General features: G+C 31.8%; 1 long non-coding RNA gene across 1 annotated transcript; it reads left to right on the top strand.

Moving 5' to 3' along the window:
* Positions 1 to 7,419: 7,419 nt before the first annotated feature.
* Positions 7,420 to 10,144, top strand: LOC126892325 (uncharacterized). Its single transcript, XR_007700786.1, has 3 exons — positions 7,420 to 7,916; positions 7,975 to 8,169; positions 9,952 to 10,144. It is a non-coding gene; the product is annotated as an uncharacterized LOC126892325 (long non-coding RNA).
* Positions 10,145 to 16,374: the final 6,230 nt, after the last annotated feature.

Consider the following 16,374-nt stretch of genomic DNA (forward strand, 5'->3'; position numbering starts at 1 on the left):
TTTTTTAAATGCTAAACACTACTGCCATGTGTCACGTGAAAGCACTGATGTGTAATATTGAGTTGAATGAAAATTTTTGAAAGAATCTTGTAGGATGATTGTTTAGAGTTTAGATAAATATTACCTTATAATCTTTTACAAACTTCCAAAAATATATAGGTCCGAAATGTTGATGACACACTTGTCTATTGGAATACACTGTTTCAGGATCTATTATATTGTTTTTTTTTAATGTGGAGAAACACAACACGGGATGATCAATGTAAACTAAAAATTCTACTCATAAAAACGGAGAGGAGGTTAATACAATTGATTAAAATTGTGATTAAATCTAATTAAAAACGTAACACCACTATAATAAAATCATTAAGCCACAAACTGTAAAATGAAAAGTAAAGTAAAATAGTAACAAATTAATTTAATTGTCAACTGTCAGTTGTTAAATATGACAAGAGAATTAACTGACAGCGACATCTCTGGATTGGAATGGTAACTAATTTGCTGTCTTGACCTTGACAATTTACGTGAAACGTCTATGAGTATGTATGGTTTGTGGTAATAGGGAGTTTTTGTGCACAAAAATACGTAAACGTAACGCATCTTTTTGACATATACGCTTGCGCATTAATGGTTGAACTCCCGTATCGCGATACGTATTACCTAAGGTTACGGGCTGGTACGTTAGGTTCATACGCATCCCTATCGAGCCGAAAGTCACCGAATGCACACGATGATCTTGCCCGATTACCTACCAAATGAACATTTCATCAGCGTACTATCCGTATATTGGTTATTGGTTTAGTCTATTTGAGTAAAATTATTCTGTTTGTAATTGGAAATTGGAACTTCATAATAGATTTAAAATTTGATTGTTTTTAAGTTGTCTATTAATAAAGCAAAACAAACAAATCTTGTATTAATTTAAGAAATACAGTGATCACCACAATTAATAACTAGATAAACAAATGACCTAGTTTCAGTAAAATTTTCAAATAAATATTACCACACTATTTACATTATACCTACTGGAATTCTGATGTAGGTATGTATACAATAATTTACAACTAAAAAGTAGGTATAAACAAAAATAAAAAAATTTTAACCTAAGGAAAAATAATATTTTTATATTTAAATAGAAGCAAATAAAACCATACAATTTCATTATTCATTTATCTTTTTTTACATTTGTATATTAATTGTATATTGTGTGAACATTGTTTTATTTTTTTGAATGTCAACGGAATTTAAAAGTGACTTTACGATTTGCTTTACGTTACGTTAAGGCAGTTACAAAAACTACCTATTTTAACATTCATCCTCTACGACACGTTAGTTGCTTTACGTATACGGAGATGCGTACGTTACGTAGCAACAAAAACTCCCTAATATGTAATTATAAATTAATCTTAGCGCCATCTACACGATAATTGTGAAAATATCCGAAGTAAGAAAATCTTAAAAAAATCGATTACAATTTAATTACTTTTTTGCGTTGTAAATATTAAGCGATAACAATTAAATAATAAATTTAAAAATTACCGGTGAAATTTGAATTAGTAGTCCGCTAGGAGCGACACCAGCATGAATCAGTAGATACGATTATATTTAAATTGGGTAAATTATAATAATTAATACTCGTATAACTCCACTCGACCACACAACTTGAAATACAAGTACGCAAATACGGTTGCGTGAAGCGTGGCTTGAAGTCGTGGAATTTACGAGACTCGCTCGGTCTGTAGATCCTTGTTATGAATTTGGTCGTTTGACGCACCTCATCCTCATCTATGGCACATATCACCTACCTCCTCTAGATGTTTCACGATAACGCTTTGGTTAAATATATGGAGACCTGTAAGAAGGAGTGGAAACGCCATGCATCGTTTGTGGGCTAACTTTTCAACCTCTAATTCAACTTTCAGCAATCGCCGCTAGAGGCGCAAGTGTTCGAATAGGTGCTACAAATACATTAGCTCTTATGGACTTATTTATTATTTAACTCATTTTATTATTGTTTTTAGGGTAATTAGACATTAATTTATTGGTGGATTGTAGCTGAATATGTTTTATGCCAAAAATAAATTATTTTAACTTTATAACATCGACGTGTTGTAAAAAGTGTATTCTTTCTAAACCATTTTAGATGGAGATGTGACATCAAATTTAAATTTGTCATTACTTTAATGTAGGACAGCTTATTTTGAAGCGGAAATATTTTGTCAGATTATCTAACTGCCACATTTATATACAAATGGTATTTCAACTGCAAATTACTTTGTTAATATCTTTGTAACTGATATCAAAAAGTTTGTTAGTTGAAAAAATTGAACTTAACTGTACGTAATTGTTTTTAAAAAGTTTAAGAAGTTATTTAAATAATTTGAAGTTTATTGATCAATTTTTTTTGAATTATTCTTTTTATCAAAATTTAAAATGCTTTTTCTTTTGAACACTTCATTTATATTCTGAAAGCTTACCTATCAGATGTTTAAATTTAGTTAATAAAAATATATGTAAATTAACTACAGGCGACAGTCTGACTTTTATAAAATTAATGTTAATTTTTGTGAAATATTTTGTCTCAAAAAATGCATTGTTTCGACAGAAAAACTTTCAAGATCCTCCTACTATTATGACTATAATTTTCAGTTTAAAATAAAAACCAATAATAGGTAATACACAAATTTTATTTACACCGCAGGAAACAACATACAAACGAATATAATCCATGCACGTTATAAATAACATAAAGACAAATCTTTATAAAAAGTCGTAACTTCCTTAAGTTCCCTTTTGAATTTTTTATCGGAACGATAACTCGATATAAATCCCGGTACGAAGCAAGTTCTTTTAGTGTAAGCTTTCTTGTCACTCATATTTAAATAATATTAACCACCAAAACCAGTAATCTTATATTAACTACGAATAATTAATTATTTTCAAAATTTTCACATTCACTCCAATGCAAAACTAGCATCTATCTCTACGCCAACGCCGCCTGGTGACAAACCAAGCAAACAGGCAAAATAGTGTACAGAAATTTTAAGGTCGTCGTATCTCGATTCCGTTAAATATGAAAAACAGCGCTCCATGCCGCTTGTATCGGAACTAATGCAAGCGGGAATTTCAAAATGTAATTTTGGTGGGAAGAAAATGTTAGGTTAAAATATTTGTATAGTTGAAAAAAAATAATTTGGTTTTAAAATATGCAAATTATTTTTAATTTCAAATATACAAAATACCATTTGGGAAAAAATAAGACATGACAACGTATTTTTATTTATTTATTTAATACCAGCAAAACCACTTTGTATATTATACTTTTTTACAAATCGTATCTTTACAAATGAAATTATTAATAGTTATCTTCCAAATACTTCTACAAAAGGGTATCTCAAATGATTGAAACATGTGTGCATCTCTACTTGTTGAAGGACTTTCAACTAAAACAAAAAATTAATATAATTGATTTGATAATAACCATATTCATTTCACGTAAAATAATTTGTATTAATTATATATTTTCTGTAGGGGTTACTTACTTGGTGTTACATTCGTTTTCGTTTGCTTCCCTACACCACTAACTGTGTTACTTGTTCTCTAATAAACTTGTTGAACTCACCATGCAAATGTAAGCTAGGAATTTGATCTTCCTAGGGATCTTCAAATCACATTCGTTTTGTTTCAAAAACTGTATTTGAATCCATTTTATCTAAATCAGGATTTTTTATTATTGCTAACAATCAGGCAATCAGATAAACATTTTTACTGACAAAGATAAAAGATAAGGGGTGCATTCAGCAGACACAATCGCTAACTAATCGATTAGTGATTTTCTGCTGAATGCCACATAAATTGTGACATTCAGCATATAAATCACAAATCGATTAGTTAGCGATTGCGTCTGCTGAATGCACCCAAAGGCATACTGACAATGATGACAATTGACAAATTATAATGACACTCAGACTCAGTGATATAGAAGAAATCTTCACTCCAGGTGCATGGCGACATCTCAAAAAACGTATCATTACTAAAAATGACATTTAGTTTAGTATGACCTTGAGATACCTGCGTGAAACAGCGTCATAAAGTTAGCGAAACGGTTTTTTCAAAGTCGTTATTTTGACTTCTACCATAGCTCAAAAAATTACACCTCGTTTGCGGATAATTGCACCATTCAAAATTTCATTTGCGGAGTTTCCGTTTTCGAGATATAAGCAAATCATAAGTGGAGATTTCGGCGCAGCGCTAAAAATAAATGTCGATTTTCAGGGTATAAAATGCCGTAAAGTCACTAAATAACCATATCAAAAAATTGCACCTCGTTTGCGGATTATGAATAAACTGGTTTTAATTGAAAATTGTGAAAATTGAAAATGTTATAAAGGAAAAACGATTTTAATGTTGGTTGCCTATACTGTAGGGGCAAAGGAATGCCAGAATAATTTTCACTTTTGGTAAACCTAAACTGTAAGGCTAAAAGTAGTATGTACCATGATACTATAAATAACAAGATAATATATTGCACATCCGGAAGTTGTGACGTAACTGGAGACCGGCAAGTTCGTAATGGTTCGTAATCATTCGTAATGTCCGATTACTTTGAATTGTTCGCGGTTGTATTTTATATTTTATCTTTGACAGTTATTTTGACTGGAATCTCGACACTAAATTCTTTTCGAATACATTGAAGTTTAATGTTATTTTGGTAATTAAATAATTTCATCACATAATGCATACAAATCCCATTTAACTTTAACAAGAATTCAAATTCAACTTCCGGTCTCCAGTTACGTTATCAATGTGCGAACTCGGACGTATTTGAGCTACGGGAAAATACTATCTCTTTATTTATAGTATCATGGTATGTACCATAGTCAAAATAACTCCTCCTGACTTAAAGGTAATCCCCAAGGTTAATAGATTAGGGCGTAGGTTGTCTCATAACTGTAGACCAATCAAAGGCTGGCTTTTTAAAGGCGGGAATACGTCATCCGTACGACAATTTTAAAATTGTCATAAGAGTCAATGCTAATAAAAGGTTCAAAAACTTAGGTTTTGCAATATATTTTGAGATTTTCTTGGGTATAGGTATATTTAAGTGGTTCTTATATTGGTAATTATATCAATTTTTCCCTTAAAAATCAATAGTCTGCTAACAAAAAACTAGAATTCATTTAACACTTATTATGTGTGTTTTAAATGGAGAAAACAATTTAATTAGCACAAAAATCCAAAAAAATAGAAGAAAAAGTTTAAAATCAAAAATACTAATATGTAGGTACTTACTTATTATGTTTTTCGTGGAATGTGCAGCACTTTTATCATTTTTAGTGGTATGCAACAACAAAAGAACGAATAATATAAATAATTTATTATTAGGTTAAAATATAAAAAAGGCGTAACATAATATTAACATATTCAGACACGAGGAAATGTTTGCTACCTATTTTCTTATGTTTAGAGGCCCATTTATCTTGTAACATTTTATTATCCATTATTGTTTGATAATTTAAGGTATTTGGGAAATGTCCAAAAACATTATTTTGTTTCCATCTGGTTCAGGAATTTTGGAGTTTCTTTTACATATAGCTATGCTACAAATGTTACCACCACTCATCTAAAAAATGTTTTATTATTATAACATACAAAACTACATATTATTATGTGTAATATTATAATTGTTAAACTAACCTTACACGGTTACGAAAACACACTTCACAAGTCATTACTGCCTTTGTATAGGACCCAAATAAGTAATTATAGTAATATAGTCCTTATATGCTTAAAAACTCAACAAATATTAAACAAATAAACGATATAAGAAAATTCCACAAAAATATGCGGAAATATAACCACATACAACTGTCAAACTTGACTTTGTCGTACGAGTGACGTAGGCATTCCCCTCCCTCTCGCTTCCGCCCACATAGTTATGAGATAACCTAACCCCTATCTATGAACCTTGGGTAATCCCTCCTTTGAAATTTCATTTGGGGATTTTCCGTTTTCGAGATATAACCAAATAAAAAGTTGAGATTTCGAATCAATTTTCATTTTCTGGGTATAAAAAGCCGTAAAATTGCTAAATAACCATATCACCTAATTGCTCCTCGTTTGCGGATTATAAATAAACTGGCTTTAATTGAAAATAATGAAAATTGAAAATTTTATAAAGAAAAACAATATTAACGTCGGTTGTGGTTGCCTACACTGTAGGGGCAATGCAAAGGAATTATTATTCATAGTAGTGATGTTGATTATAGTTACTTTCGAGGATTCGTTACAAATTGTTACTTTTGTATAAAGTAATTATTTACAGTTACAGTATTCGTTACTTTGGATTACTATGATTACTTTTGTATTTGAGTACCGGTAATCATATCGAGAATCGTATTTCTCAGTAGGTAGATATTTTGTATAGGTATTTCGATATAACAACGACCTTCACCGATCTGTTTAAGGGATAAATCGTTACTTTTGTATAAAGGCCCCGTCTCACCATCAAATAATTGACAGTTATTTGATCAAACTTGACAGTCAAACTTGACTAGTGACACAAACTATACATACTAACTTTGTCACTTTGTGTCACTAACTGTCAAGTTTGATCAAATAACTGTCAATTATTTGATGGTGAGACGGGGCCTTAAAGTAATCATTTACAGTATTCGTTACTTTGATTACTATATGATTACTTTTGTTACTTTTGTATTCGAGTACCGATAATCATATCGAGAATCGTATTTCTCAGTAGGAAGGTATTTTGTATAGGTATTCTGTCACACCCTTAAAACGCTTCATACCGATAACGATATTCCATAACACTCGTAAAATACCGGTCCCGTCCGTTACTTGCTAGGATACGATTGGTATTTTTTTTATAGAAAGTAATCAAGTGTACTGGTTGTAGATACAATAGTCGTTATCCGCTCTGATACGATTGGTACAAAGTAACGAAGTAATCAGAGTAATCAAAGTAACGATTTGCCTCTCTGTATAGTAATCGGTACTTTCGGTATTCGTAAGTAACGAGTACTTTGTAACGAATAGTTACTTTTTCAACATCACTATATACACCATGGCCAGAATAATTTTCACTTTTAACTTAACACATTTAATTTCTCCTGGTTTGAGGATTATGAATAAACCTGGTTTTAACTTAACTAAAAATCCTCTGTGTCTAGGTACACGCTAACGTGTACGCAAATAAAAAAGTTGTCTATTCGGTTGACTTACAACGGTTAGGGATTAATAAAGAAACAAACGAATCGGCAGGTCGATTGTAATATTTTAGGTATACCAGTTAAGCGTAGATCTCGGGTGCGTAGAGGGTCAATATCTATTTAATTATTAAATTTTTAGTAATTTTTTGATTAAAATATAATAAACAAGATAACTTAAGGAAAAATAATAAGATGGATAATAAAATAACAAGAATCTACAGGTCGAGCAAGTCTCGTAAATTTCACGATTGCGAGCCACGCTTCACGCAACCGTGTTTGCGTACTTGTGTTTCAAGTTGCGTGGTCGTACGGAGTTATATTTACCAAATTTAAATATAATCGTTTTCAAAATTAAATCAATATGGCTACTGGGTGTAAAAGATAAATCTTATTCTATCTGTTCTTAATGAGTTTTAGATAATTTTAGTTGTATTTCTTTGTAATTTTGTGTTGTACAAAGATTAATTTAACATTTTCTCTGGAAGTATTCATTTAGAAAGATAATATGCTTCATTGGTGTTGTGTTTTGAAGTGTGAAATGTGATAAAGTCAAGATAAAGTTCACTTTTAAACTGAACTAAATAAGGTATCTGAGAGACAACAATGGTTAAATGCAATACAATGTACAGGTTTTACTAGCGAAATGAAAATTTTCCTGTCCTGTCTGCTGTAATCATTTTATATCTGGTAAGTTACAATTACAACAGTAACGATTTTTGAAGATGTTAACATTTTAATCTTATAGGAAAACCAGCCGACTTAATAGATAATAACAATCTCCAGATTGGGTTCCTTCAATAAATATGGTCTATAAACACAATGAAATAAGTTCCCCAAAATCTAAAATGGAGTGGTATCAAAGGAGAATTAAAGGGAAAAATATTCATATTGAAATTATTTATAAGGCACTGGACTGTCTTAAATTCTACAATAATACTAGGTGGGTAAATGATTTTAGACATTTTTCATTAAGAGTAGATTAAGATTAAGTAGATTTTCATTCAGTAGATTTAAGACTTGTTTACATGGGTAGAGTAATGATGCAAGTACTTGATAGAGTAGAGTAACTCTACCTGTAAAAATGCTCAGCACAGTAGAATAGCTGGTAGAGTGTATAGTTGGAGTTAAAGTAGAGTGACTAGCAACCTATGGCAAAGTAACTACTCTATGACCACCACTACTGCCAAAATGTCTACTCGGCTGCACACTCTACCCATGGAACACGCTCAATTATGGCAGAATAGAGTAGGTAGGAGAGTACATGGGGGCGCTGTCATTCTGGCTGGAATTGTGTTTTGTGTAAATAGTGAAAATGAAGTTCACCGAAGATGAAACTTTAAAACTTGTAGAGCTATAATACGGCGAATACCAGTGTTTATGGAATTTAGGTAGTGTATACTACAGAAATAAAAGTTTGCAGCAAGCTGCGGAGGATGAAATCGTCGAAAGAATGGCAAAGGGGGCTTTGGAGTAAACAAGCTTAAGCAAAAAATTAAGAATTTAAGGTGCACTTATAATCAAGAGTGTTTAAAAATACAAAAATCGGTTTCACTATACTAGCATCAGTACTATACTTGTACTCTCCTCACGTGAATGGTATCAAGCCATTTTTGGTAGAGTACTACCACTACTCTACTCTCCTCAAAACTCTACCCATGTAAACAAGTCTTTAGAAACAGTGGAAAATGAGGTAGCTAGTAGAGTAGTAGTAGAGTAAAATATACTGGTTTAGCAAATTGCAATGTTTTAAGGTAATACAGTAGCGATAAACAGGTAGCCAAAACGTGTTCTAAGATTGTCACTGTAATTTTGAATATTTTTTCGAGGCATTTGGCACACGTATTCGTAAAATAATAAAGAATGGCGGTACAGAGCCCAATTTGAAAAATATATTAATATGTGGAAATTACTCTGTAATTATACAATATTTAAAAAATGAGCCTGTACCGCCATTAAGAAGAACAAAAAAATACACTTTCTTCAAATAAACTTTTTTATCCGATGCCTAGATTTTGTGTAATTTTGGAACTACTAATGAAATAAAAAATTTTAGTAGTTCCAAAATAACACAAAATCGGATAAAAAAAGTTGTATTTGAAAAAAGTGTATTTTTTTGTTCTTCTTAATGGCGGTACAAGCTCGTTTTTTTTTATATTGTATTTAATTACAGAGTAATTTCCACATATTAATATATTTTTCAAATTGGGCTCTGTACCGCCATTCTTTATTATATTACGAATATGTGTGCCAAATATCTTGAAAAAATATTCAAAATTACAGCCGCAATCTTGGAACACATTTTCGCTACCTGTTGATCTATACTGTTTCCTCTTAAGATAGTTTTAATAGTTATTTATGATATAAGTATTAAATTTTAAGACGCGCATGTGAAAGTTAACTTGAAAAAATAATTTTATTAATGTTTTGACTTCCACATCAGATGTCATTGTCAAAATACAAAATATTCATTATTATTAGGTTTGTTCTAGCAAACGGTCAAACTAGTCAAAAACCATCAGCAAACAGTTGGTCAGTAAAAGAACATAATACAGTCACCAGTGCGATCCCCTCTACTCGCGCTGGTCCACTATTCGCTGATGGTTTCAAACTGATGCTAGAACAAACCTATTATTATTATACATATCATTATCTGTAAATAATATTTCTTCTGATTGTTAATTGTAAAGGATAGAAAAATTACCATTTATTTTATTTTTTTTAGAATCAGCTGAGAGAAGTAGTCTACAAAAAAACCAGGAAGGAAACGGAATATGTGGCTACGAAAGGCAAAAGAAAGGTTTACAAAGCAAATGTGACACATTTTTTTGAAATATTTAGGAATATCAGTAAATTGCATTAAAAAAATGTATGAAAAGATTTTGTTCAATAAAAATGTTTATATTTATCAAGGATGTATTATTTGGTATGGCCACATATCGTCAGTGATGTAATAATACATCCTATCTGTTTTTTCATGAGTTTTGTAAGAGAGACTAAAAACTTGTCTTAGGGTCACCTCCTGTTTTCATATGATATTTTTTGACTTGTTTTGTAGTAAATTAAACTATCTATGAACTACAAAACAAGTCAAAACTTACATATGAACACAGGAGGTGACCTTAAAACATGTTTTTCCATCTCTCATACAAAACTCATGAAAAAACAGATAGGAGGTATTGTCACATCAGCAAGGATGTACAGTGATGAGTGCCCTAATAACCGGCAAAATATTTAGTTGTGAGATAAAAAGAAATGAAACTAGTCGAGCTGGGAAATTTAGCGAAATTAACCTTTAAATTTACGTTATATTGATCCCACCTTTACACATATCGGAGGAGTATGTCAACTAAAACTGTCACTGTGACAGTGGTAGTTTCCAAACTCGTCTGATACGTCTGAAGGTGGTACACAATCAATACAATCTAAATGTATAAGTTAATATCGCTAAATTTCCCAGCTCGACTAGTTTCATGTCTTTTTATCTCACTACTTAATACATCTTTTGTGCTATTTTGCCGGTTATTAGAGCGCTCATCACTGTATTTCTGGTATATCCAGGGAATGTCTACAAAATATATTTTGAATGTCCAGAGAACATTCGTGGACATTCATGGAATGTTCCAATAAGACATTCAGGTAATGTTTAAAATGCTGACACAGGATTTTCCTGGGATGTTCTCAGGGAACATGTTTTCGGGGATATTCCAGGAATTTTTCAATGTCTGTGTACCTTCTATGGACCTATATGGAATATTTTGGTGTTATTACCGCCGCACTCCACTTGCGATTTGTAATCAGGAAGATTGAACACATTGTTTCAAATACAAGTCAATCCATTTGTGACTAAATAATCATGGATTGACTTCTATTTGAAAGAATGTGTTCAATCTTCACAACTACAAATCGCAAGTGGAGTCCGGCGCTTAGGGCTACTTCCTCTTCGGTATTATGTATTATACTACAGAAATCAGGAACTTTCCTTCTAAATATATGTATGCATCTTGGCCATCAAACATATTCTTCCAAACATTTTTTTAAGGGGTCTTGTGGGTAAAAAAAGTGACTTTTTAAAAAAATTATATCTCGAAAACTAAAATTTATTTTTATTTATAATTGGAACATGTAAAAGTATAGTACTTAAGGTAGCCTCAAAAAAAGTTTCAGCCAAAAATATTCATTTTTGTAGAGTTTAAGTTTTTTTGCGTTGGCAGCATAACTAAGTCCAGTCTCATCTGAAATCAAAAAGTTTCTTGTAGTTTATACCTCTGGCTAGAATATGAACGAAGGAATTAAAAAAAAATGAAATTTGAAGATTTTACATAAGTTTAAACACATTTTTGACCCCAATTTTTCTCATTTTTAAAGTAGTTTTTTTTATAAAACAAAAATGACCTCATCTAATAAAAAATCCTTTGTTGATTCACTAGCCAGAGGTATAAACTACAAGAAACTTTGATTTCAGATGAGACTGGACTTGTTATGCTGCTCACGGCAAAAAAGGGCTGTTGTCGAAAAATTGCAGTAAACTCTACAAAAATGAATATTTTTGGCTGAAATTTTTTTGAGAGTACTATACTTTTACATGTTTCAATTATAAATAAAAATAATTTTTAGTTTCCAAGATATAATTTTTTAAAAAGTCACTTTTTTTACCTGCAAGCATTGATTATAAATATTCCTCTGCAAGACAACAACTTAACAAATTGTTGATTTCAAATTGTAACAGTTGTTTTGCAAAGTATGCTGCCCTCTTGTATTTTCTGTGTTATCTTCATCATACAATTACTTCATCTAAAAACTTTCTGCGATATATTCGCAACAACAAAAACAAACAAAACAAAAAAAAATAAAACAAAAGTTTAACCACCTTCACACCACAGAATCAAGCAATCAAGTTACACAAATTTTCAAACACCTCACCTGACACAGCGTCTCAAGTACGGCGCGAATTGGTAAATATAACTCTGCACGACCACGCAACTCGAAACACAAGTACGCAAACACGGTTGCGTGAAGCGTGGCTCGCAATCGTGAAATTTACGAGACTTGCTCGACCTGTAGATTCTTGTAATAAAATACAATGCACCCTTGTTAGAAATACCTTAGCAAAAACTTAATAGGTTTGTTCCAACATGAACTTTTGGACGGTCCAGAAACCGTCACGAAACTACTTGTACCGTTTGTTGTGCGCATGTTCGTAATTGTATCGCCCAGTTATCGTCCCATGACGGTAATCATATATTTGTCATTTTTGTTGGTGACAGCTTGTGTGTTTTTTGGTCGATCAAAGGCTCAAAAACTTTAAAGAATTAAATCCTAGTGCGCAAGTCAGTCCAACCAGCACATTATGCATTTGCCCGATTACTGAAATGATCATCACGAAACCGTCACCGAAAGATCACAATTCTTGTTGGAACAGTGGGAAGGACGATCATATTTTTGTTGGAACGGATTTTGTTTACTGCGCAGAAGCGTTACCGTTTCGTGACGGTTCTCGGTCGTGTTGGAACAAACCTATAATGTACTAAATTAGAAGAGACTTCCTTGAATAAAAGAATAATTAGGATTCACCCGCAAGTAATATTTTAAATACGAAAAAATATATAGATTAGTGCCGATTCGATATGCGGTCTAGAGCAGAGTAGCTAATTCGTTATGTGGTCTATCATCATCATCAGTAGCTCTACAACCCTTTTTGGGTCCTGGCTTATTCTAAGAATTTCCTCCATTATGTTCTGTTCCTTGCTTTGTTCTTCCAGTGGGTAATCTCAAGTGTTTTCAGATCTTGTTCCATGTATCTAAGTTTGGGTCTTCCCTTTGACCTTCTCCCTACTGGTGTTTGCCTCATATGTTTTGGTGTTTCGGTCTCCAACATCCGTTCAACATGGCCTATCCAGCGCAGACGTCCGATCTTTATGGATGTTATGACGTCAGATTCGTTGTATTCTGCGTATAGTTCAAAATTATATCTTCTGCACCATACGTCATTTTCTTTCACTTCCTTATACAGGGTGTCTGCGTGACTTGGAACCATATGGGAAACTTTTTTAATATCAATTTTACGAAAAAAAGTCATTCTTTATAAAATGCTCTGCATAGTCTAAAACCTGAGATGCAATCATCAGATATCAAATTTTGTCAACAGTATACGAGGTATGTCAAAAACTATGAATTTCGCTCAAGAGCAAACTACCTTTATATTTCAAAATATCACAAAATTTTATTATGAAAAGTTATTTGTAATTAAAAACCATATTCAAATATGCAACAACAGCCTTCTACTTGAAAAAAAAATTCTGAAATTTTCCTAAATTACCGATTCCGAACATCATTTTTATTTATTAGACATGTAGGTAATAACTCTTTTATTAATAATTTTTACGAAAAAAGTTATTCTTCATAAAAATCTGTGCATGGTCTAAACTTCAAGATGCAACCATCAGTTATCCAAGTTTGTTAATTTTATACGAGGTGTGTCAAATAATATGAATTTAGAAATTCTTTCTTTCTTTGACACACCTCGTATAAAATTAACAAACTTGTTACTGATGGTTGCATCTTGAGGTTTAGACCATGCACAGATTTTTATGAAGAACAACTTTTGTCCTAAAATTATTAATAAAAGTGTTATTACATGTCTAATAAATAAAAATGATGTTCGGATTCGGTAATTTAGGAAAATTTCAGAATTTTTTTTTTTCAAGTAGAAGGCTGTTATTGCATATTTGAATATAGTTTTTAATTACAAATAACTTTCCATAATAAATTTTTTTGATATTTTGAAATATAAAGGTAGTTTGCTCTTGAGCGAAATTCATATTTTTTGACATACCTCGTATACTGTTGACAAAATTTGATATCTGATGATTGCATCTTAGGTTTTAGACTGGGCAGAGCACTTTATAAAGAATGACTTTTTTTCGTAAAATTGATATTAAAAAAGTTTCCCATATGGTTCCAATTTACGCAGACACCCTGTATATGTGTCTGAGGATTTTTCGTTCAAACGTACCTAATAAGTTCTTATCGCTTTTCGACAGTGTCCATGTCTCTGATCCATATATAAGGACCGGTTTTATCAGGGTTTTGTATATTTTGCATTTGGTTTTTCTCGTGATGTTAGATCCTAGATGTTTAATTAGTCCATTATGTGGTCTATCACAGAGTAGTTATTTCGATATGCGGCCACCACTAAATAATGTTAATGCATTTAGTAAATTTTGCATATACTCGTATATACAGTAGGGTGCAAATGAAAGGAATAAATTTGTTATTTCGTAAACCGATGACATTAGGGAAAATCCCGAAAGAGGCCGATTTTTGTTTTTAAATTATATTTTGGCATACATGTCATACTAGTGTCGTCATCCATCTGGGTGTGATGACGTAATCGATGATTTTTTTAAATGAGAATAGGGGGAATTTGGTGACATCGGCAGAACAAGTTTATGGCAAGTCCTACATAACATAGGATTCAAATTTAAAAAAGAGGATATCAGAAAAGCGCTTTGTGAAAGAAGTTCTGTTGTACACAAGAGAATTGAGTTTCTGAGACAATATAACACATTTGAAGAAAAAGAGTCAACTTTTGTATATTTAGACGAAACATGGATATTTTCTAAGGGTGCTACCAAGAGAATATGGCAAGATGACAACATAAAATCGATCAAGCATACTAGTAGAGAAGGGAAGCGACATATAATTCTGCACGCGGGAGGGAAGACAGGATATATAAAAGGTGTTAATTTAATATTTTCGTCTACATAAAAAAACAGTGACTATCATGACAATATGAACACGGAAATGTTTGTGAAATGGTTGCGTGAAAAACTTCTTCCCGGATTAAGTGAGCCCAGCGTAATTATTTTATACAATGCGCCTTACCATTCAGAAATACTAAACAAAAGTCCAGCAAATTCGTGGAATGTAGATAAAATTAAAGAATGGCTAACAAAATGAACGCATATCTATTCCACAGCTTATATTAAAGTGTGAGTTGTTACGTTTGGCAAAAGAACATGCGAAACCAAAAATCTTTCTGGTGGTTCAAGTTATTGAAAGTTACGGGCATCAAGTTTTACATCTTCCACCACACCACTGCCAGTTTAATCCCATCGAAAATATATGGGGAACAGCAAAACGATATTACGACAACCATATTATGGTCCTAGTGGTTATACTGACGAAGCGGTTTGGGAAACTTGGCGAGAAGCACTTTCAAATGCAAATCCAGAAGTATGGCGGAACTGTGTATATCCAAGTGCGAAAAATTAATTAAGGATTGGTGGATTCGTGAAAATAAAATTAACGAAATAAACCCAATCATAATAACAATTAACGGTGACCCCAGCGATGAATATGATAGTGTGAACAATAAAGACTAAATCATTTTAGTAAAAAAAAATTGGTACGTATATTGACTTAATAATATTTAGGACTTTACTTGAATATTTGATGTTTATATGATGCCCTGCTGTAGGATTTCCGGATTCTTTTCAAGGCGTGATCATTTTAGTAAGTGTGATTTGTTTGAAATTGAAACTATTTGTAGATATTGTAGTTACATACATATTATAATATTGTTTTTAATACTTTTTATTTACGGGGAAAATACCCTATTATACATAAAAACTATTAAATATACATAACTAACAAAGAAAACTTATTGACTATAGCCGCATTACTTATTGACTAAAACCTATTGCATTGCGGCCGCTTTAATATATCACTTAAATTGATTGCGACTTTATATAAAACCATTTTAGAGATTAAATTAAAACATCAACAATACAGCAACGTTTAGCCTTCTACCTTTTATAAGTTAGAATTTGTTTTTATTTTTGTTATATGGATATTCATGCAACAATTAAAATTAGGTATATTGATTTTTTACTACGGGTAATGAACTGTTGTAAAGAATCATGAAATTATATCGTTTAGGCTGTGAGGCTAAAATTTTAAATTATTTGATTTATATAAGAACATCCCCTCAAATAAAAAATGACTGCGCCAATGTGTAAATAGTCAAACTACAGCGGACCAGTCAATTCGTTCATTTCTTTCTTAATCCGTGACCGGTGTAAGCCTACCGAATAGACAGTAACTTTTTTATTTGTGTACACGTTAGCGTGTACCTAGACACAGC

This window comes from Diabrotica virgifera, chromosome 9 (genome assembly GCF_917563875.1).
Source record: "Diabrotica virgifera virgifera chromosome 9, PGI_DIABVI_V3a".
In the NCBI taxonomy this organism is placed as follows: Eukaryota; Metazoa; Arthropoda; class Insecta; order Coleoptera; family Chrysomelidae; genus Diabrotica; species Diabrotica virgifera.